Below are 16,028 nucleotides of genomic sequence, written 5' to 3' on the forward strand. Positions count from 1 at the left end.
CTAAAGCCTGTCCACCATGTACAATGTTCAAGTCAGAAGCAAGGTCGAATATTCTCACTTTCCTGGATGGGTGCGTTTCCAACAATACTCATGAAGCTTGACACTATCCAGGACAAAGCAACCTGCTGGACTAGCATCATAACTACAAACGCTAACAACCTCCACCACCGGTGCTGAGTACCAGCAATGCATACTGTCCTAAATAATGTGAAAACATATGAACTAGGAGCAGGATTAGGCATTTTGGCTCCTCAAACCTGCTCCACTATTTAATATTATCATGGCCAATTTTGCCTCAGCTTCAACTCCATTTTCCTTCCTGCTCCCCATTACCACTTAACCCATTACTAATTAAAATCGCAAACTTTGCAAAAATCTATCTCCTCCCTTAAACTTACTCAATGTCCTAGCCTCAAGTGCCTTGTGGGAGAGTGAATTCCATAGATTCACATCCCTTTTTGAGAAGTAATTCTTCTTCATCTCTATTTTAAATCTGCCATCCCTTAACCTAAAACAATGATCCCTCATTCTAAGATAATATAGATATCTGCATCTACTTTGTGAATTCCCTTTAGTGTCTTTTATGCCTTAAATGTATTCCTCTCAACCTTCAAAATATAGACCTAAGTTTCGCAATCTCTCTTCATAAGGTATGTCTTTAAGGTGTGGAATTAATCTAGTGAAGCCTTACTGAACTATCTCCAATGCAATTACACCCTTCCTCAAGTAAAGGAGCCAAAACTGTGTGCAATAATCCAGATACAGCCTCACTAATGTTTTATACAGTTGCAATCACACTTCTTTGCTTTTACACTGCATTCCTTTAGTGATAAATGCCAAATATTAATTTGCCCTCTGCCAACTTGTTTTCATGTATGAGTACACCCAGATGCTCTGCACCGAACTACTCTGAAGTTTCACTCCAATTTGATAATAAGCCGCCTTTTCGTTTTTCCAACCAAAATGCATAACCTCATTTCTATCCATCTACCAAATTTTGGCTCATTTACCTCATCAATCCAACATTCTTTTGTTAATTTCTTATTTCTTCATTGTGGTATAATTTCCCACCTATTTTAGTGCTATCTGCAAATTTGGCTATCGTACATTCTATCCTGACATCCAGGTCATTGTTATAGATTGTAAATAGTTGGGGATTGAGGTCCAAACTCTGTCATACCCCAGTAGGTATATCTTGCCAATCAGAAAAGACCCATTTATCTTGACCGTCTGCTTTCTGTTGCTTAGCCAAACCTCTATCTAAGCTAATATACTTTCCCGAACCCCAATTGATCTTAACTTGTGTATTGCCTTTGTGTGGCACCTTATCAAATGTCCCCTGGAAATCCACATATACTGCACCTACAGGACCTTGATTATAGAATGCACTATAGAAATTCACCAAGGCTTATTACACAGCATTTCCCAAACCCAAGGATAAGTACAGCAGATACATAGGAAGACCACCACCTGCTATTCCTACACCAAGCCACTCACTACCCTGATTTGGAAATATGTTACCATTACTTCAAAGTCATTGGCTAAAATCCTTGACCCCACTCTCTAAACCATTGTGGACTTATCAACACCATGTGGATTGCAGTTGTTCAAGAAGTTATGACAGCAATTCTTTCTTGAGCGAAAGTAGAGATGGGAATAAAAGCTGGCCCCACCAGCAATGGCTGCATCCCATGAATGACTAAAAGAATGTTTTTTAAAGAAAGTTATGAGAGGTTACTTTCAGGCATTTCCAGGCATGCTGTTGTTGCAATAGGTTTCATTGGTTTTATGCAGAGTATACTCTGGGTATATGGCCATGGAAGTCCTATGAGTTGGCCTGCAGGGTATGAAGGTCCATTTGGATGTGTGGGTGAAAGAGGCGTCATAAGTTAGTATGGATGGGCCGTGGTAAGTGGGTAAGAGAGTGAGAGAATTTGAGGAGTGGGGGATGAGATGCCCAATGTTTCACTGAACAAGTGGTACAATGTCCATCACAGAAAACCAAGGTGAGCCTTTAAACAACACATGGCACCTCTTGGACCCACCTCTACTCTGTATCCGGGGGGGGGGGGCAGCACACTTAGCTCCTTCTCAACTCAAACTGCTCAATATGATGGTGAAAATGTAGCCTGATGTTGGAGAACACTTTTTTGTATAAACAGTTATGGAAATCTGGAATTTTCTCCCTCCTAAGCAGTTAAGGCTGGGGTCACCTGAGCATTTGAAAACCAAGACTGATAAGTATTTTTTAGCCAATTGTATTAATGGAGTTGGACACAATGATGAAGAGCCTTAGGGAGCTGAATGGTTTACTCCTGTCCTCATGTTCCTGAAGCTTATGGTGGGCAGTTACCTAATGGTGATCGGCAGTGAAACAATACAAAATGGCCTCCACAGCTAAACTGTTTGTGGTGATTTCTTTTAAAACACATTGTGAGAAAAAGGCTTCCTGGAGAGTAATGGGTTTTTGTTTATATTTGTCACAAAGCTAGTCCCCAGGGTCTGAAAAGGCTGGATTTTGTACAGAGATAAAAGGGCACTGAGGGGTCTTTTTATTTATACATAAACAGACAAGACATTAGGCAAAAGCTTTTATGTTTAGAAGTGACCTGTACAATGAAAGGGGAGTGGCCGGTCCTGGAAACTGAGGTTAAGTTAGCAGTTCAGTTGTGGAGCTGTGTGTAAACAGACTACTACATTCTCTTTCCTTCTGCCCTTCTAACTTCAACCTGTAAGCCTTTATTTTATTTGTTGCTCTTGTTTAAAGGGGTTTGTTTATAGGGACAGCTGTGTATATTCAGAAAAGCATAATTAAGTCTCGTTTGGATAGATTGAGTTCTATTGGTGTTCTTTATTCTGTTCTTTGTGTTTCATTCTGCAGTTTTGGGAATTGATTTTTGCTTGGGCGGCACAGTGGCACAGTGGTTAGCACTGCTGCCTCATAGCACCAGAGACCTGGATTCAATTCCCGCATCAGGCGACTGACTGTGTGGAGTTTGCACGTTCTCCCCGTGTCTGTGTGGGTGTGCTCCGGTTTCCTCTCACAGTCCAAAAGATGTGTAGGTCAGGTGAATTGGCCATGCTAAATTGCCTGTAGTGTTAGGTAAGGGGTAAATGTATGTATGGGTGGGTTGGGCTGAAGGGCCTTTTTCCACACTGTAAGTAATCTAATTTAATAAGTTTGTTTTAAAACCTGGTAGTCAACCTAGCTAACTTACTTGGGCTAATTTTCACTGTACATTTACCAAAACAAACACCAAAGTTACGGTCTGGGCTGCCTGCTTAAGAATGTTTTGAGTGGTCTGGCCTTGTCCATAACAGATTGGAAGAATTCAAATTCCAAGGAAGCAAAGTAAATAGTTGTACAATATGCTCCAACTTGAAAAGCCAGTGATTTTTCTTTTCATTGCGGAATCACCCATTGCTTAGAGATACAAAGGTTTGTTTTCAATTTAGGCAGTTCTGTAGTGTCTAGCTGGATCTGGATATCTAAAGCCTAAGTAAGGGAGAAGATAGCAGCAGAAGAAGGAAAAGTTGGAATTATTACAAATAGGTTACCTCACTACAAGGAGTTTAGTAAAAGTTCCAGACCAGTAGAGTTTGGTTAAAACTCTTCAGGGTTATTTGAAACTGAGAAACGTTATGCTCCATTTTATTTTTGCAAAACAAGGAACAGGGTATCAGATTCTTGTGACCAGGAGCTGAAGCCACAGCTAAGTAAAATTCTGGGTGGAAGAGAGAAGGGATTTTTATCTGAATACTATGAACACGCACCTTGGGATTAATGGGGTTACAGTTTTACCACATCAACGGAAATTGCTGGAGAAAATCAGAGGTCTGGCAGTGTCTGTGGAGAAAAAGCAGGGTTAATGTTTCGAGTCCAGTGGCCTCTCTTCAGAACACTAATTTCTCTCCGTATTTGAAGTTCTTTCTTTTATTATAGTCTTACAGTGTGTTCTGAAATTTTCAAATTTGTATTATATGTAAGTAGTTTGGTTTATTCTACTTAATCTTCATTTCTTTTGCACAATAGCATTTCTGTTTTATTGTTAAAACCCAAATTTAAAACATTACATGTGCATGTATAGTGAGAGACCACCTCGTTAAAACAAAATAAATCTCTCAAGCCAAGTATTAGCCTGGGGTCTGACTTGTCCAGTAATAACATCAACTGGCATCATAACAGCCCCATCAGCAGCAAATGTAGAAGTGAAGCATTCTGTGATTGCAGGAGCAGCCACATCTCAGCCTGAGTACTGCAGCTGTTGTTGCGAGAAAATGTGCAATGGGAAAGGTAGCAAGGGAGACATTGCAAAAGAGAGAGGCTATAAGGAAGAAAAAGGTGTGAAAAAGAAAGACAACAAATGTAAGAGTGGTCATGAAGTGGGTAAGGGCTACAATGGGAGAGGCTGTGAAAGTGAAAAGGCTTCAAAAGGGAAGAAGTTATCATGAGGAGATGCTGTGAGAAAGACACAACAATTATAAACCTGTCATCAAGGGAATAATCAGTTGTCTGGGAGTTGGGGAAAATGTGAAGTCACTGAGGCAATTAATTTCTTGCAAATGGATGTTGAGTCTCTAAAGTTATGTAAGTTCAGCTATTGCTATATCGGAAAATCTAATGTAGTAGATATTATTGTAATGAGCTCTGTTAATTGGACATTTTAATACTAAATCAGTTTATTTCATAATTTATATCTGTTTTCCATATTATGAATTATTTGAGATGTTGTGGCATCTAAAGACAAACATGCATGATTAAGTTCCCAAATATTAATGAATAGCTTGTATGTTTATTATTCTTTTTTTATGAATTTAGGGCATCCTAAGATTCTTTACAGATGTTTAAATAATTTGGAAGTATAGTCAAAGTTGTGCTAAGATTATGCTTTACCTAAAATATTACTGTAGATATCATTTCTGGAATATAAATTTTACATTTCAACCTTTTTGAAAATAACATTTCAATGTAGATGACATTGTGCACAGCAGTGAAATTTTATGCATTTGCAAAGTACCCAAGTTGTCAGATAGAAATAACGAGTGTGCAAGATTTTAAAGAAAGGTAAGATGTACCAATTTGTGGGTGTAGAATATATTGGTTTTGAACAGAGAGTCAGACAGAACTTGCGACATGGGACAACAAATTTTACTTTTCTTTTCTGCACTCTCATCAAAGTCTGTGAACTAAAAATATCATTGCTGCAAACTCTTAACAGAGAAATCCTAATCTACACCATTGTCTCCAGAAAAAATAAGTAAATGCCAGCCACAACTGAAGGGAGAAACTCCAGTACTTATAGCTTATGTGGAAAATGACTTCAGTTGCTGACCAGCACTTAGTTCATGAATAACTTATTTTCTGAATGAAAATATACTTGACAAAGTTCTTTTAAGAGATTTTTGCTATAAAACTAATTCTTTATTTGTTAAGTTGAAAAAAAAACTAACTTATTTCTAATACTGTGTTCTATACCATTTATGAATGACTGGTAATGTCATCTCTTTTATAAACTCAAATTCTGTTTCAGCTAGTGGAGGAGCCGGGCAAGAAAAACAATCACTCCACCATTCTTAACATAACAATTGTAATAAAGGAAACATAATAAAATATATGATCTAATGCCTTAGGGGAATCTAGGACTAGGGAATAATATTTAATGATTAGAACCATATTTTTCAGGAATGAAATGAGGAAACATTCTACACGTAAAGGGTGGTGCAAGTTTGAAACTCCATTCTACAAATAGTTAGATCAGTACCAATGCTAAATCAATTGATATATTTAAATCTGAAATGGAGATCTGAAAAGCAGCAAAATATCTTTCAGTTTTGTGGATATGTAGTATAAATAGGTTAGCTGTGACATTACCAGTTTGCAGAGAGCGTGATTAGTTTGTTGGTCTGTTTTGTGCGGAAGTATGTTAGTTATTTTGAAAATACTTTTGTTGCTTCCTTAAGTTTGTTGTTTCCTTGTGCCAATTTTAAATGTTGTGCTGTCCAAAATATTAATGTGTTGTTAATGAAGGAGGTGATAATTATTGAGGATATTGATTAATTATGATTTTTGTCCCATGTCAGTTCAAATAACCCACATGTCATCAGAAATACTGAAGGAGATGTCACAACATGACTGTGTCACCTGATACCAGAGTCGATGAGAATACAACAAAAGCCCTGGAATACCAAAAGATAGCCCTCAAAAATCAAAAACAATCATTGCCCTTGAGAAAATCTCACTAAGAACACCAGGTCAAAAGAAAGTATTTTGACCATTGCTGAAAGTCTGAAGATGACTTCAGAAATGGAGGTTTGACAAAAATGGGGGTTCTCAAGGAAATTCCACAAGAAACATGTCAGGTTGGCTCCTTGAAAAGTTCCTGCTTCATTGCATCTTTGCTGAGGATGGATTTCCAGCTGCAATAATTACCTACCCAGAAGTGGCAGGTAGCCACATCGTGAACCCTTACTCTGCTGCTTCAATGCCATTTTCCAAGTATCACTAAGAGCAGAAGAAGAGGTCAGAGTGCCATGACAGGTGTAGGATATCTTAAAGAAACCAAACTATAATTTGCAGCACATGTACCAGGAAATGACCTTATGTTAGAAATGCTTTCCTGGAGACAACTCAAATGAACTGTGCTGAGATTCAGGATGTGGTTTTAACATCAGTGTCAACCCCCCATCTTCTGTTGCCATCTCCTCTTCCTCATACCTAAGTGGCACGCACCTTTCTCAGCACCACCCATCCTTCCCTTAGTCCAATGTGATTGGCCCTGCTGTGCCCAATGCCCACTCACTATCCTTATATGATGAGTGAACATTGAGACAATCATTTAATGATCTGGAAAATTGCAAAATACTTTAGTAGGGGAAAACTAGTAATCTAATCAAATTCTAATGTAATACTCTCGGGGTCATGAGGGTTGAAGTTCAGAAAGGTGATCATCTGCTATGGGTATCACCTCCACAGAAGCTGCACTACTGAGCTCAAGCAAAGAAAAACAAAAACTGCTGGAGAAAGTCAGCAGGTTTTGCAGCATCTGTCTGAGAGAAAACAGAGTTCATGTTTCAAGTCCTGTGACCCTTCTTCAGAATTGAGTTCCTCCAGCAGTTTCTGTTTTTTTTGTTTCCCATCACCAGCATCCATCGTTCTTTGTTATATTCTAGTGAGGTCAATCACTATTCCTCGGTTTAACTCTGAAGAAAGATTGGACAGGCTGCTGGTGTTTTCTATGGAGAGAGGGTGAAGAGAGGTTTCTTAACTGATCTGTACAAAACCATGAAGGATCGAAATAGAATGACACAGGAAGGAACATTTTCCCTTAGCGAAGCAATTGAGAACTGATGAGCATAGATTAAAAGTAAGTAGAAGGAAGATGGAAGTGAAGTTGAGGAGAATATTTTTAGCAGGGAATGGTGGGGATCTGGAACTCATTGTCTGAAAATTGGTAGAGTCTGAACCCCTCTTCACATTTATAAAGTACTTGGATAGGTACTTGAAGTGTCATAATTCACGCAGTTAGTAGAGCGAGAGCTGGAAAATGAGATTAGGCTGATTTGTTCTTTCTCACATGTGCAGATACATTGGACAAATGCCTTCCTTCTGTGTGATTGGTTATTGTTTCTCTGTCTGTGAGGGTCTGAGCTTCAGCTGTTGGTCCTCCTGCTGTGCTGCTAGCGATTCTTCACCCTGTTGCAGCTAATCATGGCTCAGACTAAAGCAGAATAAGATGCTAAACAGATGTATGTGAAAAGGAAATCCGAGTTCAGATGTATAAGCTGCCAAAGTAGCCGAAATTGTGTCCAAAGTCATGAAAACACACTGAAAATGTGAACTATGAGTCAAAACCTTTTACTTAGCCAGGAAATCATGGGTGAATGCCCTGCATTTATCAAATTTGTGCAGCTGCTTCAGTTTTCACCATGTATTTACCTTGCTTTAACTTGTGAGCTCCAAGACATCTGGGAAACCCATGTATCTCCATTTAAAGTTGAAAACCCTTATTATAACAATGGCCAAGCATTTTTTCTCAATCAGGCATAATGTCTTTCTGCTCATGTTAACATCCCAAATGTCTTTGTGTTCCAGTTGTCCTTGCTGCATTACAGTTGCTCCCAAGTCCTTTCCTTCTCACAACACACTTCAGACTTTACATTGTAGCATTTTAGCACTGTCATTGCTGTCACTGGTTTGTTGGCTTTGGTGAATGCTGCTTCTTGTTCAATGCCTCAATGCCACTGAATGTCTTTGGCTACGAGTTGACCAAATGGCCAATATTTTGCAGACAAATTGGGCAAGATTTTTGTCAAATAGTTGATGAACCCAACAAATAATTGCATTGATTTAAGCGCATTGTTTGCTGCATCACTGTGACAGCTCTCACCTTTTCAGGATGTGGGCTAAGATCTTTTTGTTTCAGTACATGGCCTACGTCCCTGACATTAGGCATCTTTCATTGGAATCAATTAAAAGCAGAAAAAGCAAAATGCAAATCTGAAAATTTAAAATGTTCCATGTTCAGAAAGACTCTTCTCCAGAATTGAACAAGAAGCATACTGAACTCAAAACATTCATTCTCCACTGATGCTGCTTGACCTACTGAATATTTACAGTATTTTCTGTGTATCCTAGAAGCATAAAGTCATAGAGATGTACACCATGGAAACAAACTCTTTGGTCTAACTTATCCATGCCAACCAGATGTCCTAAACAAACCTACTCCCATTTGCCAGCATTTGGCCCATATCCCTCTAAACCCTTCCTGTTCATATACCCATCCAGATGCCTTTTAAATGTTGCAATTGTACCAGCCTCCACCACTTCCTCTGGCACCTCATTCCATATATGCACCACCCTTTGTGTGAAAAAGTTGCTTCTTAGCTCCCTCTTAAATTTTTCCCCTCTCACCTCAAACCTATACAGTTTTGGACACCCCCACCCCAGGGAAAAGACCTTGTCTATTTATCCTATCCTTGCACCTCATGATGTTATAAACTTCTATGAGGTCACCCCTCAGTCTCCGACACTCTAGGGAAAATAGTCCCAGCCTGTTCAGTCTGTCCTAATAGCTCAAACCCTCCAACCCTGACAATATCCTTGTAAATCTTTCCTAAACCCTTTCACATTTCACAACATGCTTCCTATAGCAGAGAGACCTGAACTGCATGCAGTATTCCTAAAGTGGCCTATTCAATGTCCTAGATTAGTGGTGCTGGAAGAGCACAGCAGTTCAGGCAGCATCCAACAAGCAGCGAAATCGACATTTCGGGCAAAAGCCCTTCATCAGGAATAAAGGCAGTGAGCCTGAAGCATGGAGAGATAAGCTAGAGGAGGGTGGGGGTGGGGAGAGAGTAGGATAGAGTACAATGGGTGAGTGGGGGAGGAGATGAAGGTGATAGGTCAAGGAGGAGAGGTGGAAAAGGAGATAGGCAGGTCGGACAACTCCGGACAAGTCAAGGGGACAGTGCTGAGCTGGAAGTTTGAAACTAGGATGAGGTGGGGGAAGGGGAAATGAGGAAGCTGTTGAAGTCCACATTGATGCCCTGGGGTTGAAGTGTTCTGAGGTGGAAGATGAGGCGTTCTTCCTCCAGGCGTCTGGTGGTGAGGGAGCGGCGGTGAAGGAGGCCCAGGACCTTCATGTCCTTGGCAGAGTGGGAGGGGGAGTTGAAATGTTGGGCCACGGGGCGGTTTGGTTGATTGGTGCGGGTGTCTCGGAGATGTTCCCTAAAGCACTCTGCTAGGAGGCGCCCAGTCTCCCCAATGTAGAGGAGACCACATCGGGAGCAACGGATACAGTAAATGATATTAGTGGATGTGCAGGTAAAACCTTGATGGATGTGGAAGGCTCCTTTAGGGCCTTGGATAGAGGTGAGGGAGGAGGTGTGGGCACAGGTTTTACAGTTCCTGCGGTGGCAGGGGAAAGTGCCAGAATGGGAGGGTGAGTCGTAGGGGGGTGTGGACCTGACCAGGTAGTCACGGAGGGAACAGTCTTTGCGGAAGGCGGAAAGGGGTGGGGAGGGAAATATATCCCTGGTAGTGGGGTCTGTTTGGAGGTGGCGGAAATGTCGGCGGATGATTTGGTTTATGCGAAGGTTTGTAGGGTGGAAGGTGAGCACCATGGGCGTTCTGTCCTTGTTACGGTTGGAGGGGTGGGGTTTGAGGGCAGAGGTGCGGGATGTGGACGAGATGCGTTGGAGGGCATCTTTAACCACGTGGGAAGGGAAATTGCGGTCTCTAAAGAAGGAGGCCATCTGGTGTGTTCTATGGTGGAACTGGTCCTCCTGGGAGCAGATACGGCGGAGGCGGAGAAATTGGGAATACGGGATGGCATTTTTGCAAGAGATAGGGTGGGAAGAGGTGTAATCCAGGTAGCTGTGGGAGTCGGTGGGTTTGTAAAAAATGTCAGTGTCAAGTCGGTCGTCACTGATGGAGATGGAGAGGTCCAGGAAGGGGAGGGAGCTGTCAGAGATGGTCCAGGTAAATTTAAGAACAGGGTGGAATGTGTTGGTGAAGTTGAAGAATTGCTCAACCTCCTCGTGGGAGCACGAGGTGGCACCAATGCAGTCATCAATGTAGCTGAGGAAGAGTTGGGGAGTGGTGCCGGTGTAATTACGGAAGATCAACTGTTCTACATAGCCAACAAAGAGACAGGCATAGCTGGGGCCCATACGTGTGCCCATGGCTACGCCTTTGGTCTGGAGGAAGTGGGAGGATTCAAAGGAGAAATTGTTAAGGGTGAGGACCAGTTCGGCCAAACGAATGAGAGTGTCAGTGGAAGGGTACTGTTGGGGACGTCTGGAGAGGAAAAAACGGAGGGCTTGGAGGCCCTGGTCATGGCGAATGGAGGTGTAGAGGAATTGGATATCCATGGTGAAGATAAGGCGTTGGGCGCCGCGGAAATGGAAGTCTTGGAGGAGGTGGAGGGCGTGGGTGGTATCTCGAACGTATGTGGGGAGTTCCTGGACTAGGGGGGATAGGACAGTGTCGAGGTAGGTAGAGATGAGTTCAGTGGGGCAGGAGCATGCTGAGACAATGGGTTGGCCAGGGTGGTCAGGCTTGTGGATCTTGGGAAGGAGGTAGAACCGGGCAGTGTGGGGTTCCCGGACTATGAGGCTGGAAGCTGTGGGTGGGAGATCTCCTGAGGTGATGAGGTTCTGTATGGTCTGGGAGATGATGATTTGGTGATGGGGGGTGGGGTCATGGTCGAGGGGGCAGTAGGAAGAGGTGTCCTCGAGTTGGCGTTTGGCTTCAGCGGTGTAGAGGTCAGTGTGCCAGACTACCACTGCGCCCCCTTTATCCACTGGCTTAATGGTGAGGTTGGGATTAGAGCAGAGGGATTGGAGGGCTGCGCGTTGTGAGGGTGAGAGGTTGGAGTGGGGGAGGGGGGTCGACAGGTTGAGGCAGTTAATGTCCCGGCAGCAATTGGAAATGAAGAGGCCGAGGGCAGATAATTGGCCAGCGCGGGGTGTCCAGGTGGATGCAGTGTGTTGGAGGTGGGCGAAGGGGTCCCTGGAATGTGGGCCTTTCCTTTCAAGGGCTACATCTTTGGGTCAGCGTAATGCACCACTTCACAAATGTCTGTCAAGTTCTTGATATTGCTTGGTGCATCGGTGTTTTTTGACACTTTACTTGACCTGACTTTTCTTTTCCAGTCCTCATTGCAACAGCTACAAATCATAACTCACTTCTCAACTTGACTGAATCAACCTGTGGAATGGTGTAGAGTAATGCAGCCGATTCTTCAAATTATATCTCTCTGGTGGCCATCTGTCACCTGCTTGTTGTGTTTCTTTTTAGGCAGACAGTATGTGCAAAATTATTCAGTTTCTTACAGTAAGAATACTTCTTTCCCCACACTATTCATGCCTTCTTCACAGTTGCATGATGTCCTCCACAGTATTTGCATCCTGCCCTTTTGTCAGGGAAATCTTTCAGTGTAATGCAAGACCTGGTATCTTCAGCCATGAATGTGCTCTATCTGCTGATTCATAACCTCTGCACTTCTGCACTTTCTTTTCTCTCAGGAGATGCACTCTCATTGTAGGATTACTTGTGCCTAAGAAAATCCTGGCTTTAATTAGATCAACTTTTAGCTATACAAATTCTTGTTGGTTTCTGTGAGCTAGGTTATGATATCATATATTAATCAATGTATTTTCTTTCACTTTGGTCCTAAATATTAAAATATACCACTCAAATGTAGTATTCACTTGGAATTCAAACTATACCTTCAAAACTTTTAAAGCTTCTGCTGAGAATTTTTTATGGCTCCTCTGAGAGATTTAGGATGGAACAAACTTTGAAACATGATTGAATTTTTCCCAGGATGAACAAGATACGGGTGGCACAGTGGTTAGCACTGCTGCCTCACAGCGCCAGAGACCCGGGGCCAATTCCTGTGTCTGCGTGGGTTTCCTCCAGGTGTTCCGGTTTCCTCCCACAGTCCAAAAATGTGCACGTTAGGTGAATTGGCCATGCTAAATTGCCCATAGTGTTAGGTGCAGGGGTAAACGTAGGGGAATGCATCTGGTTGGGTTGCGCTTCGGCAGGTCGGTGTGGACTTGTTGGGCCGAAGGGCCTGTTTCCACATTGTAAGTAATCTAATCTATAAAGAAACGGCTATGGCAGGGAATTCAGAAAAGTCAGGCAAGGTGACGGCACGGTGGCTCAGTGGTTAGCACTGCTGCCTTACAGCACCAGGGTCCTAGGTTCAATTCCAGCCTTGGGTGACCATCTGTATGAAGTTTGCACATTCTCCCTGTGTCTGTGTGGGTTTCCTCCCCAGTCCAAAGATGTGTAGTTCAGGTGAATTGGCTGTGCTAAATTGCCCATAGTGTTAGGTGCATTAGTCAGAGGGAAATAGATTTTGGTGGGTTACTCTTCGGAGGGTCGGTGTGGACTGGTTGGGCCGAAGGGCCTGTTTCCACACTGTAGGGAATCTAATCTAAGATGTACAGCAAAGTCCATTTTGTATTAAGACAAATAAATCTTATTTTCGACCTGGTGTTGAACATCAAGACCAAATTTTCTCTATTATTAGCATATATTTCTCTCATTTTCGTTCACATTATTCATTAATCTCAGTTCATTAATATGCAGGCTACCATTCTACCACCCATCAGATAAAAACTGGATGCTACAAAGTCTCAGCATGAAAGTCAGAGAGGGTATCTGAAGACTTCAGCTCAGTATTTGCCCCTCTGGGCCTCCACCTTGAAATTCTAATTCCCAGAATTTCAAGATGTTCTCCATGAGCACTGACCATACTCACCCTATGTCCATAACATTGGCTTCTGACATGTCCAAGCCTCACCACACCATCAGGGCAAACCTCCTACCAATTTACATTTGGCCTCTTTACTTGAAGCTACAGTTAGGAGCACAATGACACCAGTCAATGGAGTGCTTCTTCAAGGCTCCTTTGCATATAAGGACAAACACCCAGTTCATGAATTGGACAAGGGTGCATCTCTGAGCTGCTAACATACTCTACTAACACACATTCGTTTTGTTCCTATTTTGATGCTCGTAGCAAACTGTCTTGCCTTGTTTTGTCTTTTTCCCCCTCTGCCATACTTTAAAGGGTTACACCATACTGTCTTGATTTGACTTTTAATGCAGATGCAAGGCCAGACAGGTTGACATGGTTGTCAGCAGTCATCACTTAAGAAGGTGGACGTGTTTCTACATGACTCTGTGCTGTGTCAATGTTAGACCTGCAGCATGTGTCAGCCACATATACATCAAAGGCATTGTCTGTGCCTCTAGTACATGCCAGCACTTGACCCTGGTGCAAACCTTTAAGAATGGCTTATTTAGTACTTCCACCTACAGACTGTTTGAGAATCAGGCTCAGAACAGACAAGTGCAGTGATGTAGTGTGGTATCCTGCTAATGAAATGAGTCTGGAACAAATGACTCTGGTGAGACCAAATTTAGAATATTGTGAGCAATTTTGGGCTCTATATCTAAGGAAGGATATGCTGGCCTTTGAGGGGGTCCAGCCCAGGTTTAAAAGGAATAAAGCACTGGTCATATGAAGAGTGGTTGAGGACTCTGGATCTGTACTCGATCGAGCTTAGAAGTATGAAGGACAATATCTCATTGAGACTTATAGAATAATGAGAGGCATGGATAGAGTGGGTGTGGAGAAGATATTTCCACTGATAGAACCCAAGGGCACAACCTGAGACTGAAGATACAACTCTTTAGAACCGAGACGAGAAGGAATTTCTTCAGTTTGAGGTGGTCAATCTGTGGAATTCATTGCCACAGAAGCTGTGGTGGCCATGTAATTGAGTGTATTTAAGACAGAGACAGATATATTCTTCATTAGTAACAGGATCAAGCTTACTGAGAAAAAGCAGGAAAATGAGATTGAGAAACATATTGGTCAAGACCAAATAGTGGAGCAACTTAATTCTGCGACTATAGACTCTTACAGTCTTATGGTCTAAGAAGACTCGCTAGGCCTCATGGAGAGAAACTCTGCATGAAACTCATCAAAAATGACAATTAGTCAAATTATTTTAAGACTCAGCCCAATCTTTCACTTGAACAACAAAGCAGTACATACAAACAAAGTCATTACTGAAGTGAACCTACGATGTATGTCTACATTGATGTGCTCCATGGTAGACGTCAAATAACTGTGGACCTCTAGGAAGGAAATGATTGCATTTCAATCCAAAAACAGCCAAACTGACTTCAACTAATTGCATTGTCATTGTATCTTGCAACAAACAGGATATAATCAAAAAACTCACTGGACATATCATCAGCTATTTCCATACACCAATATCTCTTTGTTACTGTATAACCTGGGCTCATATTTAATTTCTCAATGAAAATGCAGCAGTTCTAATTGTGCAGTGTTCACTTAATGCTGCACTGAAATGACCACAAAGAGATAATGAGCATTTCTCATCATTTTGTTTCATTCAATCATGGAATGTGGTTGTCACTGGCTAGTACAGCATTTATTGCCCATTACTAATTATCTTTGAGAAGGTGAGGGAGAGGTGCTTTCATGTTGCAGTCCATATAATGTAGGTACATCCACAGCACTGTTAAGAAGGGAGTTCTGAGTTTTCACCCAGTGACAGTAAAACATCCACAATATATTTCCAAGTCAGAATGGTGTGTGGCTTGGGAGGGAACCTGCAGGTAGTGATGCTCTCGTGGAAACAATGGGGAGTTATTCCCCTTCAGATTCGGGCAGCATTAGAGAAGTGAAGAACCAGGCTACTCACTGCCTTCTCACCTGTACCAAATGTGTGGCCAAATCTGGGATGTTAATACATCTGAAATAATTTCAGTCAGAGAACAACCATTTAAAAGGGACTACATTCATAAACCTTGCACTTAATATTTACAAAAAAGCATTTTCTTCACCAGCCCCTCCCCTCCCCAGTCAAAACATTTTGGAGTTTTAATGACGATATGAATTGCAGGAGGATGAAATTGTCATTACAAACTATATACATAAACAGCTTATGATCACTGTTAATGTGTCCGAAGAAGAACATTATGCAAACTAGATCCTGGGTATCGCTGATATGCCTTTGCAGAAAAACAAATCTATAAAGTATTATACAGCAAAAAAAACCAAAAAACATTTTTGAAGCTCTAGGGATTCTCAAATACATTACTTCCTGCTGGCTAGTTAGACTTGTGAAACAGACACTCACCGTCACAACAGCTCAAATGAAGTAAACATGCACAAGATGTGTATCTGCTAAACTCTTCTGGCGAAGGATGTCGAGTCACTGCTGCTACTTGATGTTTGAAGGATATTATTTATAATTCTTTTCTATTTAACTCGGCGCAAGGGGCATGTAATGAGATGTTTGTGAGAATCCTCCCACTCATTGGTAGATATTTTAGGAATGCTTGAAAGACTTGTAGGTTCTGACAGAACCAATTTTTTTTTGGTTGTTTTTTTGGCTGTTTTGATGGTTTGCACCTTTTACAGACTTTGTCTGTCTTCAACTACGCAGAGTTATTTGTAATGCAGCAAGTGATT

The 16,028-nt window shown here is 41.9% G+C and overlaps 1 protein-coding gene across 1 annotated transcript in view; it reads right to left on the minus strand.

Moving 5' to 3' along the window:
- LOC140481979 (collagen alpha-3(VI) chain-like) overlaps positions 1–15,775 on the minus strand; it is a 62,406-nt gene extending 46,631 nt beyond the window's left edge. The window contains exon 1 of the mRNA XM_072578761.1: positions 15,694–15,775. The gene's annotated coding sequence lies outside the window, so the exon portion shown is untranslated. The remainder of the gene's footprint in view (positions 1–15,693) is intronic.
- Positions 15,776–16,028: the final 253 nt, after the last annotated feature.

This window comes from Chiloscyllium punctatum, chromosome 10, assembly GCF_047496795.1.
Source record: "Chiloscyllium punctatum isolate Juve2018m chromosome 10, sChiPun1.3, whole genome shotgun sequence".
Classification (NCBI taxonomy): domain Eukaryota; kingdom Metazoa; phylum Chordata; class Chondrichthyes; order Orectolobiformes; family Hemiscylliidae; genus Chiloscyllium; species Chiloscyllium punctatum.